The sequence below is a fragment of the Nyctereutes procyonoides genome, unplaced genomic scaffold, assembly GCF_905146905.1.
Source record: "Nyctereutes procyonoides isolate TBG_1078 unplaced genomic scaffold, NYPRO_anot_genome, whole genome shotgun sequence".
NCBI lineage: Eukaryota > Metazoa > Chordata > Mammalia > Carnivora > Canidae > Nyctereutes > Nyctereutes procyonoides.
In genome coordinates, this window is record NW_026575148.1 from 4,082,206 (window position 1) to 4,103,516 (window position 21,311).

Consider the following 21,311-nt stretch of genomic DNA (forward strand, 5'->3'; position numbering starts at 1 on the left):
ATCATTTCTTGGATTTAGCTCTGTATCTGTTACTTGCTAGTGCTGTTACCCAGCTCAATATTTCTGAGCCTTAGTTTCTTTATCCACAAGTGGGATAAATTATTCAATAACAATCATCAAATTATCAGTAATAATTCCTAACATGTGGGATTAAATTCCTAGGAAAGCCTGGAATTAATGTAAAATGCCTGGAGTTATATAAAACATAAAATCTACCTTTTCACTTCATTGTGAGATTTACGTACTTGAGAGTAAAGAGTGAAAATGTTTTCATTTCATCAGTGTCTAATTGTGGCCAGGAAAGAGGAAATTATAAATTTACTTAAACTCAAAAAAAATTTTTAATATTGAGTGAAAGTAACTACTGAATAAAATTTTAAAATAAAACCTCAGGATGGATTTTTGAATAGTATTACTTGAAATAGAATAGTCAGGTATATAAAATGCTTTAAAAAATCTAAAAAATGGAACAAATTTGTCAACTTGAAATTAGAAAAGTGGCCCATGTCCATCTTTAACAAAATGATCACTTTTTATTTAAAAGCAGACATCTGTAGCCACTCCACAGATTATGAGAATTGTGATCAGATACATAGCATATGGTACCAAGTGATGTATCTGAAGAGGCACAGCTAAGTTTAGATTTAACCACAATTTCTAGGTTTTACTTTAAAACTAAATGTAAGAAACATTCTGGCATCATTTATCATTAAATGGAGATAATATATGATCTCATTCTTAACTGCTCTTTTAAAAAAGAAGTATGAATGTAATACACAGTTCCTATGTAGTCTTCTCAGAAAATAATTGTTCTCTTGATCTGTTTTTTTGTTTTTTTGCTGACAGATATACAAAAATAACATTGACAATAAGGGGGAAATAAATACAAATGTATGTACATATTATATAAAATTTCAAATGAATATGCAGATATAAAACTCACCATGAAAGTAGGTTAAAATTTTATTTATGTACCAAAGCAATTCTGAAAAACTTTGAATAATTATTAAGATCTTTAGATTATTTCTCCTATGCTACAGTATCAGATGATATTCATTAATTCATCCATGGTTATGTAACTAAAATAATAGTTAATATAAAATTTATCATTTTTGAATCCTTGGAACTTTTTGCAGAAATTTAGCCCATAATAAATGCAAAGAAAGATATAAAATCTCTAACCATGCATAGTGACTAATGAGAGAATAGACAAAATCCTATTATAACCATTGTATCTCAATACAACCCTCAAGTGTATACAACTATGTGTATATTGTAAAATAACCATTGTGTCTCAATATCAAAATACACTACTTGAGATATCCATTCAAAGACCTGTTTTATGTTGATGGAGTAGGAACAGGGCAAAGTTCTATCCCAGTGTTGACAATGTTTGTTGGGTCTTTCTTGTCCTGTTTCCTGATTTTAAAATATCTTTAAGTCAGTTCTCTATTTTATCATTCTGTTGATTCTGTTGTATATGGGAAAAGTGGTGGGGCTCTATCTACCTGTGATCCTACACTAGTTGAATATTTGGACCCAGAAGAATCACTGTAATGCCATCATGCTATTGAGAACTGCTTGTACTGAAATAGGTGCAACAGGTGTGTGATAGACTCTTCCTGGTTTTGCCTAAAACCATCATGAAAATATTTTTTCATTTGGTTGGTTGGGTTTTTTCCACCTATTTTAAAGCTGCAGGTCAGTGGTCAAGGGCACATACAAAGGACCTGGAAAGCTTGGTCTTGTAGCTGTTCGCTGTGGGGACTTAGGAAAGTATATAACTACTCTGTACCGTAGTTTCTCATTTGTAATAGAGAGGACATCTTTCTTAAATATCATATTGATTATTACCACTGTCCTTTGAAATCCTCCTTTCCATGCTCATGAGAAACTTGATCTCATCTCCTCATGGTGGAATGACTGGGAGCTTGGAAAACCACATTTGACTCATGCATTCACTATATGGCTTTTATCTTCTCAGGGCCTATAGTTTCCAAACTGAAAATTATTTTCTTGGCTTGCTATAACACCTTTATCTCAATGTATTAGGATTTTTGTTATTGTTTTATTAGAGTGTAACAAATTTAATTAATAGCTTGACAATGCCCATTTATTTGCTTATGGATCTATAGATTAAAAGTCCAGGTGGGCTCCATGGATTGTCTGTTTAGGATCTCACAAAGTCAAAATCAAGGTGTCAGGTAACCTGGGCTTCTATTTGGGGACTTGGGGGAAAAATCTTCTTCCAAGCTCCTCCTTGTTGAAGAATCCAGTTTTGCACAACTATGGGACTAAGGTCCCTTTTCCTTGCTGGCTGACAGCTCAAGGTTGCTCTGTTTCTAAGGACCTCTCTCAAGTTCTTTCCACATAGCCCTGCCATTTCCCTACTGGCAATAGTGCTTCAAATTCCCCTCAAGCTTCCAAAGTCTGATTTTTTTTCTTCTGCTAGTTCTTTTAAACAATGTGTGTGATTAGATTAGGCATATTCTGATAATCTCCCTATCTTAAAGGCCACTAGCTAGTAACCATAATGATATTCACAAAATTCCTTTGCCACATAATATAGTTACAAGATTAAAACCAGTGGATAAAGGACATGGAGACTATCTTAGAATTGGGCAAATCACATTCAGGCAACAAATATGTGAAGATAAAGGGGTTGCTTCTATGGAGAAGAATTAGAGTAATAAAAATCACAGGAAGCAACACTGTTAAACAATTTAAAATATTATACCAACATATGCATTATGTGTTACTTTGCATATATGGTTGCTTGCCTAAACAATCATTTCATAAATTGCTATTAAATGAGTAAAGAGTAACAGTAAAATGAGAGACAAGGGCCTCATTATATTTATTTGCTCTCTATTTTGTGAGGGTAATTACTGAATATTAATTCAGTCATTCTGTCCTTAAGATAAACCATTCTTTACTGCATTATTTTTACAACCTTAATATCTACCTTTCAAATGTGACTTAATTCAAGGTTTTAAAAAAGTTTTATGTTCATTATAGATTGTTTTGTTTCTTTTTTTTTTAAATTTTGTTATCTTGAACTTGCTGTTCATATCTGTTGCCATTTGTGTGTTTAAAATTATGATTTATTAGGGAATTGCTTATAATATGCTTTTGATATAAGGTGTTAAAATCTGTTTTGAATATCATGAAGAATTATGATTGCATCCAGAAACAGTTTTCTTCTTTTTTTTAAATCCAGACTTTTGAGAAAGAGCTCAGCATAGATGTCTTATTCTCTGTCCCTATCCTATAAAGAAAATAGACATTGAGTGTACCTTCCTTGGTAAGATTTAATATTTTTATAATTATAGGAAATCTGGCATTTTAGCTTTTCTATTAATCAAGTGTGTAATTTAAAAAGTAATTTATATATAAATTATATATATAAATTATGATATATAATATATAATTAATTTATATAATATAGGATTTATAATATATTATATATATAATATAGTATTTATATAATATAGTTTATATTATAATATATTATTTTTAATATAATTATATATTTATAATTTATATATATAACATGTCCAGTGAAAACTATTTAGCATTTTGGCACTTTCATTTGTCTTAATTTCACTCATGCCAAAGTTTATCTATTTGGAAGAAAGCACTGAATAATTTCGTGCTAATGGGCTTAGCTTTTTGTGAAACTATAGAAAGTTTTGTTCTTTAGCTTTTGGATTGTGCTTTTTTTGGAGGAAATATATCCTTTAGACATCAAAAAGAGTTTTCCCTCACCACAGTCATCTATATTTATCTGCAGTCTGTCATTCAAAGGCATTTGTGTTTAAATGTCTGTTTCAGAAGTCAGATTTTCCATCTGAATCCTTTAGAACCATGCACACAAGCTTTTAGATATAATCTCTTTCCTCACTCTACATGTTGCCTTTCCAAACTTAATATGACAAAATAGTAAGATATTTCATGTACCTGCCACTTGAAGTTTCTGAATTCTGGAGACATCTGTTTCCTGTCACTGATAAAGAGCAAGAAATCCATCCAATTAAGAATGGTGAAAGAAGTTGGAATAGTTGTCTTGATTTATAGGCAATTAGCCAGTAAAAATCAATGTGGAATTTCCATTCTTGGGGAATTTCAATTATGTGATACACAAAATTTTTCCCTATAAGGAGTAGGTAAATTGAAGGACTATTAAAAATTTATATATACATAAACACACACACACACACACACAGAAACACATAAAGATTATTTATTTATTTATTCATGAGAGGCACAGAGAGAGAGAGAGGCAGAGATGTAGGCAGAGGGAGAAGCAGGCTCCTTGCAGGGAGCCTGATGTGAGGAACTGGATCCCCGGTCTCCAGGATCACGCCCTAGGGCGAAGGCAGTGCTAAACTGCTGAGCCACCCAGGGATCCCCTATATTTTTGAATTAAAAATAAATACTTCAATATTCAATGATTCCTTCTGTTGATGATTATTTTACATGTAAACATGGAAGGGAGAAGACAAGTGTTAATATGAATGTCAAAGAACCCATGCATATTTTATGAAGCAATAATTGATAAATGTAGCAAACCAAATCAACTGAAAATAGTTATCTGGGGATAATTCTCTGATCTGCTAGAGAAATTTATTCCTACTCTATTCAAACAATATGCTTATATAAAGAAGAATGGCCAAATAAGTATAAATTTTATATAAGATTTTACCATTTTCTCTACTTAGTTGAACTCCACTATAGTCCTTTTTTTATGTCAGTGGAAGGAAAATGTGACCATTACTGTAATTCCTTTTTTTTCTGTTAGTGAAAATTGCAATACAAAATAGGTAATGCAACTCCACTGCTGGCCACGAACAGTAGTACCTCAGCATATCTCTACATGAAAGCTTATTTTACTATCACTTAAGGAACTCATTACCCTTTTATGAGGCTTACATGCTGCTTTACAAATATAGCACTCTAGTAACATTATGGAAGCATCATTATTCTTGCCAGTGGCATTTTTTAAAGCAAGGAAAAACTAGTTTGAAAATAACTTCCTTAGTGTTCTTAGTCTTTTGTACTATGCTAATATTTTCCCAAACTTTTGTTGAAATCATAGTTTTATTTTAGTTCATCCACCATCTGTAAGTTATTAAAATGTGAGAAAGCCTGTATGATTTTGATTTAATTGTTGAGATAAGAAACTTCTTTGGATGATCTTTAATAGAACAGGCTTTAGGCCCATTTCTACACAGGAGCCAGTGGAACTTTAGCATTAACACTACTTTAACATTGAAGCCATTTGAGTAAAATATCAGAGCAAGTTATTTTAGTTTCAGAAAAGTCCAGTTAACTTAGAACACAGCTACATTACATTAATAAATACGGAGGCATGGGGCAAAATCTCACATGAGATGGTCAGTCCCAAATTGTTTGCTACTAACAAAAACTATATTATGAAAATTTGTCAATGATTATTTTACATAAAAAGAAAAATTTCAAAATTGTGTTTTTGTTTTTTTAAAGTTATCCTAGGAGCACCTGGGTGGCACAGTCAATTAAGCATCCCAGTCTTGGTTTCAGCTCAGGTCATGATCTCAGGGTCCTGGAATTGAACCCTGGGTTGGCTTCCTCCTCAGGAGTCTGCTTGTCTCCCTTGTTCTCTGCCTCTCCTCCTGTTCTCTCTCTCTCTCTCTCAAATAAATAAATCTTGAAAAAAAATTAAACTGTCCTTATTCTCACATTACGATTTCTTATTCTTGAACAAGAAAGTAGATGATCAAGTTACAGTAAATACTTGGGAATTGTACAGAGCATTGATTGAGTGCATCTTGCAAGTAATATTATTTTTATTGGTGTCATGGTGAAAATAAGAGTGCAAACAGAACCAACTTATTGAACAGGATACTTCATTTGTTAGTATAGGACATCCCAATTTAATGCATGCCTCTAAACCTGCCTATCTTTTAGAAAAGGATATTTAAAATATTGAGATGTTATGATAGGAATATTTTGCCGGGTAAATGACAATGAGGATTTTATGAAAAGGGTTTTAATGCATTTCTTAAGGTAATAAAACCATGACTTCTAGAATTCAGGAGGTAATATCTTAATGTACAACAGAATGGATAGCTAAGGACTTGTTAATTTCTATTGCTATATGAAAATGATTTAGTTCTATGGACAATCTGAGCTTTCTAGAATTAATAACCAACAGTGGTTTTAAAATATGAATAAATTTGAATTATTTATTAATATCTACCAACTATCCCTCTTAACAATACCTACCTGGCTACAGCCTTTCTAAAAACAAAATGAGGATTTTTCCCTCTATCATGGAAAAGGACCTCCAAGAGCTACCTGTTCAACTTCATTTATTTATTTATGTTTGGCTGGCCCTGATTTGAACCAGGATATATGCCAGGGCAGCTGGGGTAAGATGACACTACAGGGATATGAAAAATTCATAACTATAAAGTATCAGGTAATGAATAACAAATGTATTCACTATTTTGTACATTACATGACAGCTAGCTTTAAAATGCTACATATTTTTTCTTACAGTGAGAGCTCATTATAAAAGTATTAATAGAGATTTTTATTACCCATCCAGGAACTTTTAGAAGGCTAGACAAGACACTAGAAAGAAGGTTGTTTTAACTTATGCAATTGTTGATGTTAACATTCCAAACACAATTTCACAATTTGTAGTTTTATAACTAAACATAAAAAATGTGTAAACTTGTCAAGTAAATTTGTTTGAAATTTCAAATTTTTAGATGGACAAAGAAGACCCCTGCATATTTGGTTCAATTGTATCAACATTATAATATGCTAACTCAATTCTTAAAAATTGGATATGAGGTCATTTTTTTAAGTTTTAGACAACTGATTTTAGAATCATCATGAATGAACTTTTGATTTCTTTTCACCTGCCATTGTCGGCAAAAATAAATGTTGAATTTTGACAAAAGCCCTTATATGCAATTACATAATGTGACCTTGAAATTTCTATTAACTCTTTTGTGTCTTAATCTACTTTATGGGAGTAATAATGTATTTAACAACGAAGAAAAAATTCTAAAGAGGAAAAAACTATTCAAAACATTCAGCTATTTGGTACAATTACATGGTTTATATATTTGTTGATTTTTTTTTTGCTTTGGTGTAGCCCAGTCAAGTATTATTATACACAAAATATCCATGTGCAGTGTCTTGCTTGTACTTGAGGATTGGTAAAGACAGAACCATTTTGGAAAACTGGGCTTCACCATCCTATTTCAGAGAGCTGGTTTTCGAGGAAATGAGACAATATGGTTGACTTTTCATTAGGAAAAGTGAGGAAGAGATGTAGAATCTCTACATAGAGAGGAAGAATAAAAATTATTTAGGTGAGTGGCATGTTTGAGTTTAACTCTTACTTAATAAGGAGTTAGGAGAAAGAATAAGGAGCCCACCATGTCAGAAAGGGTCAAGAGGTGCTGAACACTGGTGTTACCATCTTTTAAGTTGATTCAAGCTAGAAAATCATTCTAACTTAAAAAAAACTCTGGAAAGAATGACTTCAAGGTCTCTGTGAACCTTCATATTTCATCATTTGTTAATTAACAAATATTAATAAAACATCAACTATGTGAATAATGAAAAACTAGATAGTGTATATGGTAAGATGTGACACCATTCCTATTTTTAAAGAATGTTAAAATATCTGAATGACAAGTTAAATTTTTAGCGTATTATATTATGCATAGGGAATTACTGAACACAGTATGCAGCAGTCTCGTGTGTCCATCTGGAAATTCAGACCTCAAGATAAATATATTTAGCTTATTCTTAGGATTAGTTATGAAAATCTGTTAGTTTTTAAAGACTATTTATTTGAGAGAGAATAAGTGAGTGTAGGGTGGGGCAGAGTGAGAGGGAGAGAGAATCCCAAGCCAACTCCTCACTGAGTGGAGAGCCCAACAAGGGCTTGGACTCATGACTCTGAGATCATGATCAAGTCATGATCAAGATCTTGATCATCAAGATCAAGATCATGATCTTGATCATCTGATCAAGATTCAGATGCTTAACCGACTGGGACACCTAGGCACCCCTATGAAATGCTGTTATGACTGGAATGTTAATGTAAATAAATTCATATACATGTAAGAAATGTAGACATGAAAAAGCTAAAATTAATTTCCTGAGTAGTGATTGTGATTTGATGAATTGACTTTTAACAGGTATTTTTCTACACCACCCTGGTGGTAGATTCTGAGGGCATGATATTGACAATATTTTTATTCATAGATCAGTCTAATTTATAGGCTTCACGTATTAATTGGCAAATATTTACTGAGTATATATTGTGTCTCTACACATTATTCAAGGCACTGGAAATAAAGGGATAAATAAAAAAGACATGGTTCCTCTTGCTAACATGAATATTTTGGAGTAAATTCTAACCAGGTTACGGTTCCATTTACTATTAGTAGAGCTGTGACTTACAAACCTGTATGATGTCAATATCTAATGTGGCAAAAGTGCTCTCATGGAGCGCTTCATGTGAGCTTTTGTTCCCCTGGCTGTCCCCCTTTTCTTTTGCTTTATTCCATCTACATCTGTCATAGTTTACTCAGCTTTGTCTCATGCATTCATTTACTACCTATTTTTGAGCACCTGGGATACTCCAAGCAGTGTATTCATCTCTGGTTATACAGAGGTAAATATAGACAAAAGACTATATAGAAAAGCTCCTCAAATTAAATCTTAGTTAATGCCCACACTGAAAAGATGAAAACAGTAGGTGTTACTTTTGGAGAGAATGTGGAATTAAATATTCATGGCAGTAGATGGAGACAACTGATAAAAAGTTGTTAATATCAAGAAAAATTTCAATATGAAACAGATGTTTAAAAGATACGAGGTATTAAGACAAAGTCTGATAACACTTTTTGTGGCTAATAACTCATGAAAGTAAAGGGAAAATTTAAAAAAAATCAAGACAATTGACCAAATAATTTAGGACAACTTTATTTTCTCCCTAAGAAACAACTACATGTGACAGAAAAATAATGCCTGATTTTTCTTTTCCATTTTCTAATTCTTTCATTTCAGTCTGGCAAAGATATTCTAGATTGTTATAGAAGCCAAGTTATAGGCTGATGGCAAAAGCTGGAATATAGATTCAATGAAATACTATATAAATCCAGCATGTATTAATCAGACAACTGCAAATCAGTAAAGTAGTGATAAAGTAGCAAATCTCTGCTTATTTTTGCTTGTTGTAGGAATTTTCGGTGACATCTTTTTTCCTGACTTTAGTATCAGTGCCTTAACATGAATTGCATAGCATTTTAACAACATAAAATACCTTCAAATAGAGATACAATTTCAACATTTTAATTATTTGTTTTAATATTTGTGATAATATATGCCATCCTATAGAATCACCATTTTCTCTTATGACAATCAGAAATATAACTTCTGAATAAACTTAGGTTAAGAATTGAAAAAATCGTCTGATCTAGGTGACATTAATGTGCAAATTTTCCATAATATGTTGCCTGGAATGTTGAGAAATATTAAGGAATTCTGATCAAGTATGTTGGAATGTACTGGTTTGAACGAGGTAAAATAAACTTTTTATTACAAGCCACCTCAGAAATCTGACAGATCATAGAATCCAAGGGGCATAGATTGTTTTTATTTTATTCACCTTTATACATTTAGTGTGGGATTCTCAGTAAATTTTATTTTAATCAATAAATACCAGAATGCAAGTGATTTTTCCAGAATGATAATGGAAATACGCAGTCATTGCCAAACACATTTGGCCACAGGACCATTTTTTTTTTTTTTGCTGTATAGACACACTTTGAAAAATGCTATTGATATAATTCATGGAAGAAGAGCTGATATTACTAGGAATACTTTGCCCAAACTTCCTCTAGAGCCAATTGATTTAAAAAAAAAAGTCTGCTGTAGAGAAAACTTAATAAGCATCCATTGAATTTCTACAGCTCAGTTATTATGTAAAGTAGTAAGAATATAAAGATGCCTTGAATCAAATCCCTGCCTTCCAGATTTTTTCCACAGAGCATTAAAACAATATCTGCTTACGTGGTTTACTGTACTATAAGCACAAGTATGCATAGGATGCTTTAGAAGCCCAGATAGGAGGCTCTTTGCCCAGCTGGGTGTTCAGCGATAGCTTTGGGAAGACCTGAGTGTGTAGGAGTAGGCATTAGCCATGTGGGAGTAGCAATAGCATTGTAGGTGGCGGGGGGAGGGGGGGAGGGATTCAGTGGTTAAAGTGGGTAAAACAAATTTTGCAGGAAACTCCTGGAGGAAGAAGTCAGGGAGTAGGCAAAGGTGAAGCTGACAGTACACAAAAGATCTCAAAAGATGTTTGAAAACTGTGCTTAGAAGTATGCTCAACAAAGAGCCAAGTATGGGAGCCTCCAAAGTGCATGATGCATCTCCAGAAATCAGCTATAAACACAGGAAAAGTTAGGAACAGATATAAGTGGCAGTTTGAGGCAGCAATAAATGGGGAATCAAGCAAGAGAAATGCCAAATAGCATTTGCTATACACATACTATGTGCCAAACACTTTGCACTTGTTATTCAATTTAACCCACTTAATAAGGATATGGGTTTGGTAACCACCATGAACTGCTGGTACAGAAGTTGAGAGGCAATATACTATACTGTATAAGAACAGAGACTCTGAAGCCAAGACGCTGGAGTTGGAATCCTGTTTATGCCACATATGATGTGACCTTGCACACTTCACTGAAGAGCTAAAGAGAAAGAGATAAAGATACATGTATTGTGCATCAGTCCTTCAGGTGGAAGGACTCAAAGCACCCTCTATTGTACAGGGCCACTGTATGGAATTAATAAGTTAATAAATGTAAAGCATATTAAACAGCATCTGACACATGGTAAGGACCAGATAGTTACTGTGTTTATTATAGAACAAGTAACTTGCCCAAAGTCTTACAACTATTTTATAGTACAGTCAGGATTTATCTCCAGTCTATCTGACTTCAAAATCCAGGCTCTGTTTTCAGTGTCTCCAGACAATCCATGATTAATTTCTAAATATATTGTACAGACAAGAATATCCAGGAGAGCTCAGAGCTAGGAGAATTCACTCCAGGTTAAGATAGATCTTTATTAAAGAGGAGGGGTCTGAGGCAAGCCCTAAAGATGAATGGAATTTTGAGAAAGAAGGAAAGGAGGCGGCATATGAAGTGAATGTATTGGCATGAATAGAGGTATAGTGTTAGAAAAGTGCAAATAACTGTAACTTGATATTCTTTCTTCTGATTTGGTAATCCTAAGAGAAGTAAACCGGGTAAAATTAATATAAATGGAAAATATTAACCTGAAATCTCACCACTCTAGTCATGAATGTTTATTTTATCATCTTTTATGTTATCAAGCATTTATCCACAGAGAAATATACTATTTTTATCATTATGGTAATGTGAAAAATCACTCTTAAACTATTGGTTAGTTGAGCACTCTATGGCATGTTTCTCTTGCTATACTATGCAGCAGTTGAAGTCACTGAATTGTTATATGCTGAATCTTGTAAATACATATATATGTGTATATATACATCTATGTTTATACACACAAATAAACACACGTATAAGATCCTCTAGTATATGTCCTAATATTTAAATGAGATTTATTCTTTTTTAAGATTTTGTTTATTCATGACAAACAGAGAGACAGAGGCAGAGACAGGAGAAGCAGGCTCCATGCGAGGAGCCCAATGGTGGGACTCAATCCCAGGACTCCGGGACCATGCCTTGAGCCAAAGGCAGATGCACAACCCCTGAGCCACCCAGGCATCCTTGTGCTTCATTATTCTGAAGCATGAGTGATATTGTTGGATCACAATGTAAAACGAAGGAGTTGATTAAGCATTTGTGTCAGGGAAGACTTTTTCTTAGTTTTAAGAGTAGAAAACTGTATATTACTTTAAAATCAATGCATTAGGAAAAAATAAGATCAGTACATTAGGAACAATTAATTGACTTTCTTAACTGTGAATAGCAGGTTCTAAAAAAGTTTCTATGTTGAGCTCAGGGGAATGCTAGTAGCTGAGACTCAAATCTTACCGTATGTTGCTAACTCCATACCAATTCATATCTAATATAATAATAGCTAATATTTATGGGTGCTTACGGAGTATTTCAGGCAATTTTCTGGGCATTTCTGAATACTTAATTTCTAAGGTTTAATTTTCAAGTCAATTCAATGAGATAGATGGTTAGGAAATTGAAATAAGAGAAGTTAAATAACTTTCTCTAATTCAGCTTGAAATATTCTCAGTGGCCAGAGGGATGGAGTGCTCTAATTGTCCAGACATAGATCATGTGCCCACCCCAGTGATGATCTGAATGGTGCAGGGACTGAGTCTCACCAAAAGCACAAGACAAATGGGGAAGATTTCAGAGCAGGCATAATGATAGATGTTTGCTACTGGAATCCACTTAAGGGATATAAAGTTTTCCAGCACCTTTTTGCTTTCCTCCAAATAAAAATAGAAACTTTTTGAATGAGTAAAATTAAGACAAAAATGAAAGTGCAAAATGGTAGATCGTTTTTATTTGATAGGATAAGTGTATATGCTTACCACTTAGATAGCTGACTTAATAGAAAAGTTAAATGAGAAAACTGGCATTGCCCGGTAGCCACTAAAATGTAAGCTGTGCGTGTTTGGAGAATAGTAACATAAAGGCAGATTTTTAATCTCTAAATCTGAAATTACATTCATCTGTCTATTTGCAACCTAACTAGCATGGAGTCTGCTTCTCCCTCTGTCTCTGTCTGTCTCTTTCTCTCTCTCTTTCTCTCTATCCTCCTCCCTCCCCTCCTCCCTCCCTCTCTCTTTCACGAATAAATAAAATCTCAAAAAATAAAAAATAAAAAATAAAATATTCAGTCCAGCTCTGGATAAAAGTTTGTCTAGCCCATCATTTACCAAATTATACTCATTCACCTGCCAAATTTATGAACTTTATTCTCTAATAATTTTTAAATTAACTTTTAATTAACTAAACTTTTAAATCAATAACTTTTGTCTCAAATGGATTATTTTAAAATTTAGTGTTATAAATGAAGGTAGATATTTTCCAATATATTTTTAAATAAGATTATTTCAAATTAAAAAAAACATGCCTTTGTAGTACCAAATTTCAAATGTTATGTCATCCGTGATAGTTACATTAGATGTTAGAAAACACTGTGTCTCTTTCAAGAACTTAAGATGCAAAGCTTCCTTGGCCTTGACATTCTTTAAATACTCCTCATTAACAACAGGCGGTATTACATTGTGGGTCTTATCTTTGAACAATATTTGACCTCTTCTATAAATGATGTCAACAAGCATAGCACACATTCTGTGAAAAAAGTAATAGTTATCTGTTCTTCAATTTATAGTATGTTTGGAGATTGTCAATTTTTTGCAGTTAAGGTTTAAAAAACATACAAAGATATTTCAAAAAAGATATAGAAAAATAAACTTACTATTTTATTTTCATTTCCAAGTTTTTATTTAAATTCCAGTTAGGGGAGCCTGGGTGGCTCAGTTTGTTAAGCGCCTGACTTTGGCTCAGGTCATGATCCCAGGGTCCTGGGGTTGAGCCCCACCTTGGCTTCTCCCTCTCACTCTGTTGCTTGTGCACTCTCCCCCCTCTGGCTTTATCTCTCAAATAAATAAAACCTTTAAAGAAAAAAAATGTACATTTAAAAAATAAATTCCAGTTAGTTAACATAGAGTGTAATAGTAGTTTTAGGTGTAGAATTTAGTGACTGAACACTTACATACAGCAGCAGTGCTCATCACAAGTGTACTCCTTAATCCCCATCACCCATTTCACCCATCCCCCCACTTCCAGCAATTCTCACTTTGCTCTCTATAGTTAAGTCTGTTTTATGGTTTGCCTCTCTCCTTCTCCCCCTTATGTTCATCTGTCTTGTTTCTTAAATTCCCCATATGAGTAAAATCACGTGTTTGTCTTTTTCTGACTGATTTATTTCGCTTAGAAAAATATACTCTAGTCCCATCCATATCTTTGCAAATGGCAAGATTTCATTCTATTTTATGACTAATATTCCATGGAGTAATATTCCATAATACACACGCACCCTTTTTTAAAAAAAAAAAACAAGATTTTATTTATTTATTCATGAGAGACACACAGAGAGAGGCAGAGACACAGGCATAGGGAGAAGCAAGCCCCAAGCAGGGAGCCTGATGTGGGACTCGATCTCAGGACTCCAGGATCACGTCCTGGGCTGAAGGCAGACACTCAACCGCTGAGCCACCCAGGCGTCCCCACACCCTCTTCTTTATCCATTCTTCAGTTGATAGACATTTGGAATCCTTCCATAATTTGGCTATTGTGGATAATGCTGCTTATAAATATCAGGGTGGATGTGTCCCTTTGAGTCAGTACTTTTGTCTCCTTTGGGTAAATATCTAGCATTGCAATAGCTGGATTATGGAGTAGTTGTATTTTTAACTGTTTGAAGAATGTCCATATTGTTTTCCAGCATGGCTGCATCAGTTTGCATTCCCACAAAAAGTTTGAGAGGGTCCCACTTTCTCCACATCCTCGCCAACATCTGTTGTTTCCCATGTCGTTCGTTTTAGATATTGTGACATGTGAGATGATCTCATTGTAGTTTTGATTTGTATTTCCCTGATGGTACATGATATTGAGGATCTTGTCATGTGTCTGTGAGCCAGATGTATGTCTTCTTTGGAGAAATGTCCATTCATGTCATCTCATCTTTTAACTGGATTGTTTTTTTTTTTTTTGGACGTTGAGTTTTATAAGTTCTTTATACATTTTGGATACTAACCTTTTATCAGATACATCATTGCAAATATCATCTCCCATTCTGTAGGCTTCCTTTTAGTTTTGTTGATTGTTTTCTTCCTTTGCAGAAACTTCTTATATTGATGAAATTCCAGCAGTTTATTTTGCTTTTGTTTCCCTTGCCTCTGGAGATGTATCTAGAAAAAAGGTGCTATGGCCGAGGTCGAAGAGGTTGCTGCCTGTGTTGTCCTCTAGGATTTTTATGTTTCCTGTCTGACATTTAGGGCTTCCATCCATTGTGAATTTATTTTTGTGTGTGGTGTAAGGAAATGATCCAGTTTCATTCTTCTGGTTGTATTTTCCAGTTTTCCCCACACCATTTGTCCATTTGTTGAAGAGACTGTACTTTTTCCTTTTTTTTTTTAAGATTATATATATATTTTTTTTTTTGAGAGAGAGACAGAGAGAGTGAGAAAGAGCACAAGCAGGAGGAGAGGCATAGGGGATAGTGAAGCAGACTCCCTGCCGTGCAAGGAGCCCAACACGAGGCTCAATCACAGGACTCTAGGATCATGACCAGAGCCAAAGGCAGATGGTTAACCTACTGAGCCACCCAGGGACCTCTGTGTGCTTTTTCCATTGGATATTGTTCTTGCTTTGTCAAAGATTACTTGACCATACATTTTTGGGTCCATTTCTAGGTTTTCTGTTCAGGACCATCGATCTGTGTGTTTGTTTTTGTGCCAGTACCATAGTGCCTTGATAATTATAGCTTGGTAATTACAGCTGAAGTCCGGAATTGTGACCCCTCCCTCTTTTCTTTTTCAACATTACTTTGGTTATTCACTGTCTCTTGTGGTTCCATACAAATTTTAGGATTATTTGTTCTAGCTCTGTGAAAAATGCTGCCGGTATTTTGAAAGGGATTGCATTGAATGTGTAGATTACTCTGTATAGTATAGACATTTTAACTGTATTTGTTCTTCCAATCCATGAGAATGGAATGTCTTTCCATTTCTTTGTGTCCTCATCAATTTCTTTAATCAGTGTTCTGTAGTTTTCAGAGTATAGATCTTTCACTTATTTGGTTAGATTTATTATTAGATATCTTTTATTATTTGGTTTAAATATAAATGGGATTAATTTCTTGATTTCACTTTCCACTGCTTTATTTTTTGTGCAGAGAAATGCAACAAATTTCTAAACATTGATTTTTATATCCTGTGACTTCTGAATTTGAAAATCAGTTCTGGCAATTTTTTTTTGTCTAGTCTTTTGGGTTTCCTACATAGAGTATCATGTCATCTACAAATAATAAAAGTTTGGCTTCTTCATTTTTTATTTGGATGCCTTTTATATCTTTTTGTTGTCTGATTGCTGAGGGTAGGACTTCCAGTACTATGTTATCTAACAGTGATGAGAGTAGCCATCTCTCTTTTGTTCCTGACCATAGAGGAAAAGTTCTGTTTTTCCCCACTGAGGAGGATATTAGCTATGTTTTTCATATATGGTGTTTATTAAGTTGAGATACGTTTCCTCTATCACTATTTTGTTGAGGATTTTTATGATGAATGGATGTTGTACTTTGCCAGATACTTTTTCTGCATGTGTTGAGAGGATCAAATGGCTCTTATCCTTTCTTTCATTAATGTTGAAATTAATGTTGATTGGTTTGTGAGTATTGAACAATGCTTGCGTCTCAGGAATAAGTCCCATTTGGTGGTAATGAATGATTCTTTTAATTTAATCTTGGATTAAGTTTCCTAGTATTTTATTGAGAATTTTTCTATCCATGTTCATCAGGAATATTTGGCCTGTAGTTTTCTTTTTTTAGTGGAATCTTTGGTTTTTGACTCAGGTAATTCTGGCCTCATAGAATAGTTAAAATTTTTGCTTCTATTTCTAATTTTTAGAATAGTTTGAGAAGAATAGGTGTTAACACTTCGTTAAATGTTTGGTAGGATTTCCCTGTGAAGCTGTCTGGCCCTGGGCTTTTGTATATTGGGAGATTTTTTGATTACTGATTCATTTTCTTTGCTGGTTATTGGTCTGTTCCAGTTTTCTATTTCTTCCTCTTTCAGTTTTGGTAGTTTGTATAGTTTGTATGTTTCCATTTCTTCCAGTTTCTCCAATTTGTTAGAATATAATTTTTAATAATATTCTCTTAACACTTGTTTGTATTTCTATGATGTTCTTTGTTCTCTGTTGTTTGTGATTTTATTGATTTGAGTCCTTTCTCTTTTCTTTTTGATAGGCATAGCTTGGAGGTTATAAATTTTGTTAATTTTTTCAAATAAGCATTTCCTGGTTTTATTTTTTTAAAGATTTATTCATTCATTCATTCATTCATTCATTCATTCATGAGAGACACACAGAGAGAGGAGACAGACACAGGCAGAGGGAGAAGCAGTTCCATGCAGGGAGCCCAATGTGGAATTCCATCCCAGGTCTCCAGGATCACACTCTGGGCTGAAGGTGGCGCTAAACCTCTGAGCCACCCAGGCATCCCTTCATTGATCTTTTGTACTTGGTTTTTGTTTGCATGTTTTTATATCATTTATTTCTACTCTTATTGTTATTTCTTCTTCTGTTGGCTTTAGGCTTAACTTGTTCTTTTTCTAGCTCCTTTTGGTGTAAGGTTAGGTAGCTTATCTGAGATTTTTCTTCTTGAGGAGGGCCTATGTTGCTATATATTTCCCTCTAAGGACTGCTTTTGCTGCATCAGAAAGGTTTTGGACCATCATATTTTCATTTTCATTTCTTTCCATGTAATTTTTAAATTTCTTTATTTTCCTGGCTGACCCATTTATTTTTTAGAAGGATCTTCTTTAGCCTCCATGTATTTGTAGTCTTTTCAAATTTTTTCTTTTGGTTGATTTCAAGTTTCATAGTGCTGTGGTCAGAAAACATGCAGAGTATGATCTTAATATTTTTGTACTTGTTGAGGCCTGATTTGTGACCTCGTATGTGATCTATTCTGAAGCATGTCCCATGTGCACTTGAACAGAATGTATATTCTGCTGCTTTGGGATGAAATGTTCTGAATATATCTGTTAAGTCCATCTGGTCTAGTGTGTCATTCAAAGCCATTGTTTCCTTGTTGATTAGACCATCTGTCCATTGGTGTAAGTGGGGATGTTGAAATCCCCTAGTATTATTGTATTATTATTATTGAGTTCCTTTATGTTTGTTATTAATTGTTTTATATAATTGGGTGCTTCCAAGTTGGGGCATAAATATTTACAATTGTTAGATCTTCTTGTTGGATGACCCCTTTATTATGATATAGTGTCTTTCTTCATTTCTTGTTACACTCTTTGGCTTAAAATCTAGTTTGCCTGATAAAAAATATTGCTGCTCTGGCTTTCTTTTGACATCCATTGCATGGTGTCTTTTTCTCTATCCCCTTATTTCAGTTTACAGGTGTCTTAAGGTATAAAATGAGTCTCTTTTAGGCAGTTTATAGATGGATTTTGTTGTTTTTTTTTAACCCATTCTGACACCCTGTGTCTTTTGACTAAAGCTTTTATTCCATTTACATTCAGAGTAATTATTGATAAGTATTTAATGCCATTTTGTTACTTGTTTTGTCATTGTTTTCTGGAGACCTTCTTGATTCCTTTCTTGTGTTTGTCACTTTTGGTCTTTCTTTCCCACTGAAACAGTCCCCTTTAATATTTCTTGCAGGGATGGTTTAGTGGTCACAGAATCCTTTAGTTTTTATTTGCCTGGTAAATTCTTTATCTCTTCTTCTATTCTGAGTAATAGCCTTGCTGGATAGAGTATTTTTGGTGCTAGTTTTTTTCCCATTCAGCACATTGAATACAACATACCATTTCTTCTTGCTTGCCAAGTTTCTCTGGAGAAATCTGGTGCTAACCTTACTTGTCTTCCTTTATAAGTTAAGGACTTCTTTTGCCTTGGTGCTTTTAGGATTTTTTTCCTTACATTTTATAAATTTAACTACAGTATGTCTCAGTGTCAACCAGCTTTTGTTGATTTTTTTTTTTTTTGCTTTTGTTGATTTTGATGGGATTTCTCTGTGCCTCCTGGATTTGAATGTCTCTTTTCTCCCCAAGATTAGGAAAGTTTTCAGCAGTAAACCTTCTGCCCTCTTTTTCTTCCAAGACTTGTATCATATGAATGTTGTTATGCTTTATGCAGTCACAGAGTTCCTTAAGTCTATTTTCATAATCCAATACTTTTATTTCCCTCTTTGTCGGCTTCATTATTTTCCATAATTCTGTCCTTTGTATCACTTATTTGCTCCTCTGCTTCTTCCATCCTTGTGGTCATTATATCCATTCTGTTTTGAATCTAGGTTATTGCATTTTTCCTTTTGGCCTGAATAGTTTCAGATCTTTTATCTCTGTAGTAAGAGACTCCCTAGTGTCTCCTATGCTTTTCTGAAGCCCAACTAGTATCTGTATGGTTGGTGCTTTAAGTTCCTGTTTTGATTAGATACTGGGCCATGACCATTTGTTTTCTTTTGGGATTAATTCCTTTGTCTCGGCATTTTGTCTAGGTTTCTGTTCTTCTCTGTGTTAGGAAAGCCTGTTTCCTGATCCTGAGAGTAATATTTTTTATGAAGAAATCATATACTGTTCAGGGCCTGGCACTTCAGGAATTGTTTCTGACGCATGTTCTCTGCTGCTGAGTTATGGGTGCTCTATCCCTCAAGTCAGTCATCTGCAAAGTTTCTCCTTGTCTGCAGTGGGCAGTGTTTGGCCCTTGGCCAGCATGTGGTAAGTTTTAACTGGGTGTGTTCTTGTTTGCTTGCTAAGAGATACCTGTTGCTATTTCCGCTAACATTGGAGGTTGCAAAACTCTCATCAGTAGATGTGGTGGATGTGGGGGTTTGTGTTGGTCTTCTGGGGAAGAGGCCTGCTGCACTGGTGGTGAGGCACACTTGCCTGAGGAAAGTGGTACCAGCAGAGAGCAGCTGGACTGGTGTAACCAGGTGAGGGCACCAGTGTTGGCTCTGTGTTTCTACTGAATTTGGTTTATGCTGAGGGGTGGGAGAGGAAGTGGGGCCAGTGTGTTCCTTTGTACTAATAGAGGACCTGTAGTCCACGCTTGCTGCTCTGAGGGAAGTGCTTTCAGAGGAATGAATAATTTCCCCTGGTGTATCACAGGAATTTTTCAGATAGTGGGTTTCACACTGTGTGTCTCTGCATCTCTTGCCTTCCTGGAGCAGCCAGCTCCTGCCTTTTAAAATTCTAAATTTCAGGGACTTGGTGTGGGGGGCACCTGCCATGGTACCTTGGGAATGAGTCTCTCTGATCTGACCCAGAAGAACATATGTGCCAGGGCTCAGGGCTGTGAGATTTGGAGCTAGGTGGCTAACCAGCCAGTGTCCCAGTTAACTACTCTAAGCAGGTGTCTCTATGTCTATGCTGAGAAGCAGGGGAGAGAAATCATTGCAGCCAGTTCCTCTGTCCCAGGAGAGGCAAGGCTACCTCTCACAGATGTGCTAAAAAACAAAAATTCATAAAACAAAACAAAACAAAAAAACACTCTCTCCCTGTGTCACTTAGGTTTAGGTAATTCTCAGATGGCACAATCTGCTCTGGGATTGTTTGCATTCCTCTGCTCCTGGAGTAAAGCAGTGTTCTCAGGTCTCTATCCCAGTCAAGCCCTCAGACCTCTGAAACTCCAGTCTTTTATCCTCCCTGTTACAAAACTCATGAGATTTGGTGCCTGTTTCTCTCCAAACCATATCTCCGCACTTCCTACCTTCCATGAAATGGCCCATTTTCTCCCTATAGTTTGGGCAGAAAAGAGTTCATCTTAATTTCTTCTCATTCTTAACCCCAGAATTCAGACTTGTCTCAGCATGCAACATCCCCCAAGTTGGGAAAGTCAGAGCTTATTTGTCCCAGCAAATATTACTGATTGCCGAGTACTGGGAAGGAAAGAGATACATAGGTAAAAGTTGGGGTGGAAAGGTGGAAAGATGGCTTAGAATTGCTGTCCATTCTTTGGAAGTTATGAACTGAAATTAAAGCCATTGAAACAAAAGTGGAGCCATTGCTCCACTTTCCCTGAGCAAGAATCGCTTTCCTCTAATAAAGAGGAGACTGCTTATGTCTACCTCGTCTTGAGTTCCTATTCTGTGTCCTGAAAGACATCCCAAAATACCCTGGACCCAAAGTGGAAATTTGCATAAGCTTCCAAGATAGGAAGCAAATAATATGAGGCTTCAGGTGGACTGGAGTATCTACAATTTTACTCCTCTCTGAAACTTACACATGGTATCATTTTATTTTATATAGTTTTTTATTGGTTTATTTATTTGCTCGTTTATTGTTACACACATCTGCCTCTCTTCTGACACACTATGAGTTGGGAGTCATTTAACATTTATCTCTATACTATGAACAAGATTTGTTATCTTTTGGGATTGTTGTAAGGGTTAAATAAATTAATTCCTTTAACATATTTTGAATAATATGAAGCTCATAAACCTTAATAAAGGTTAGCCATTGTTTTGACTAG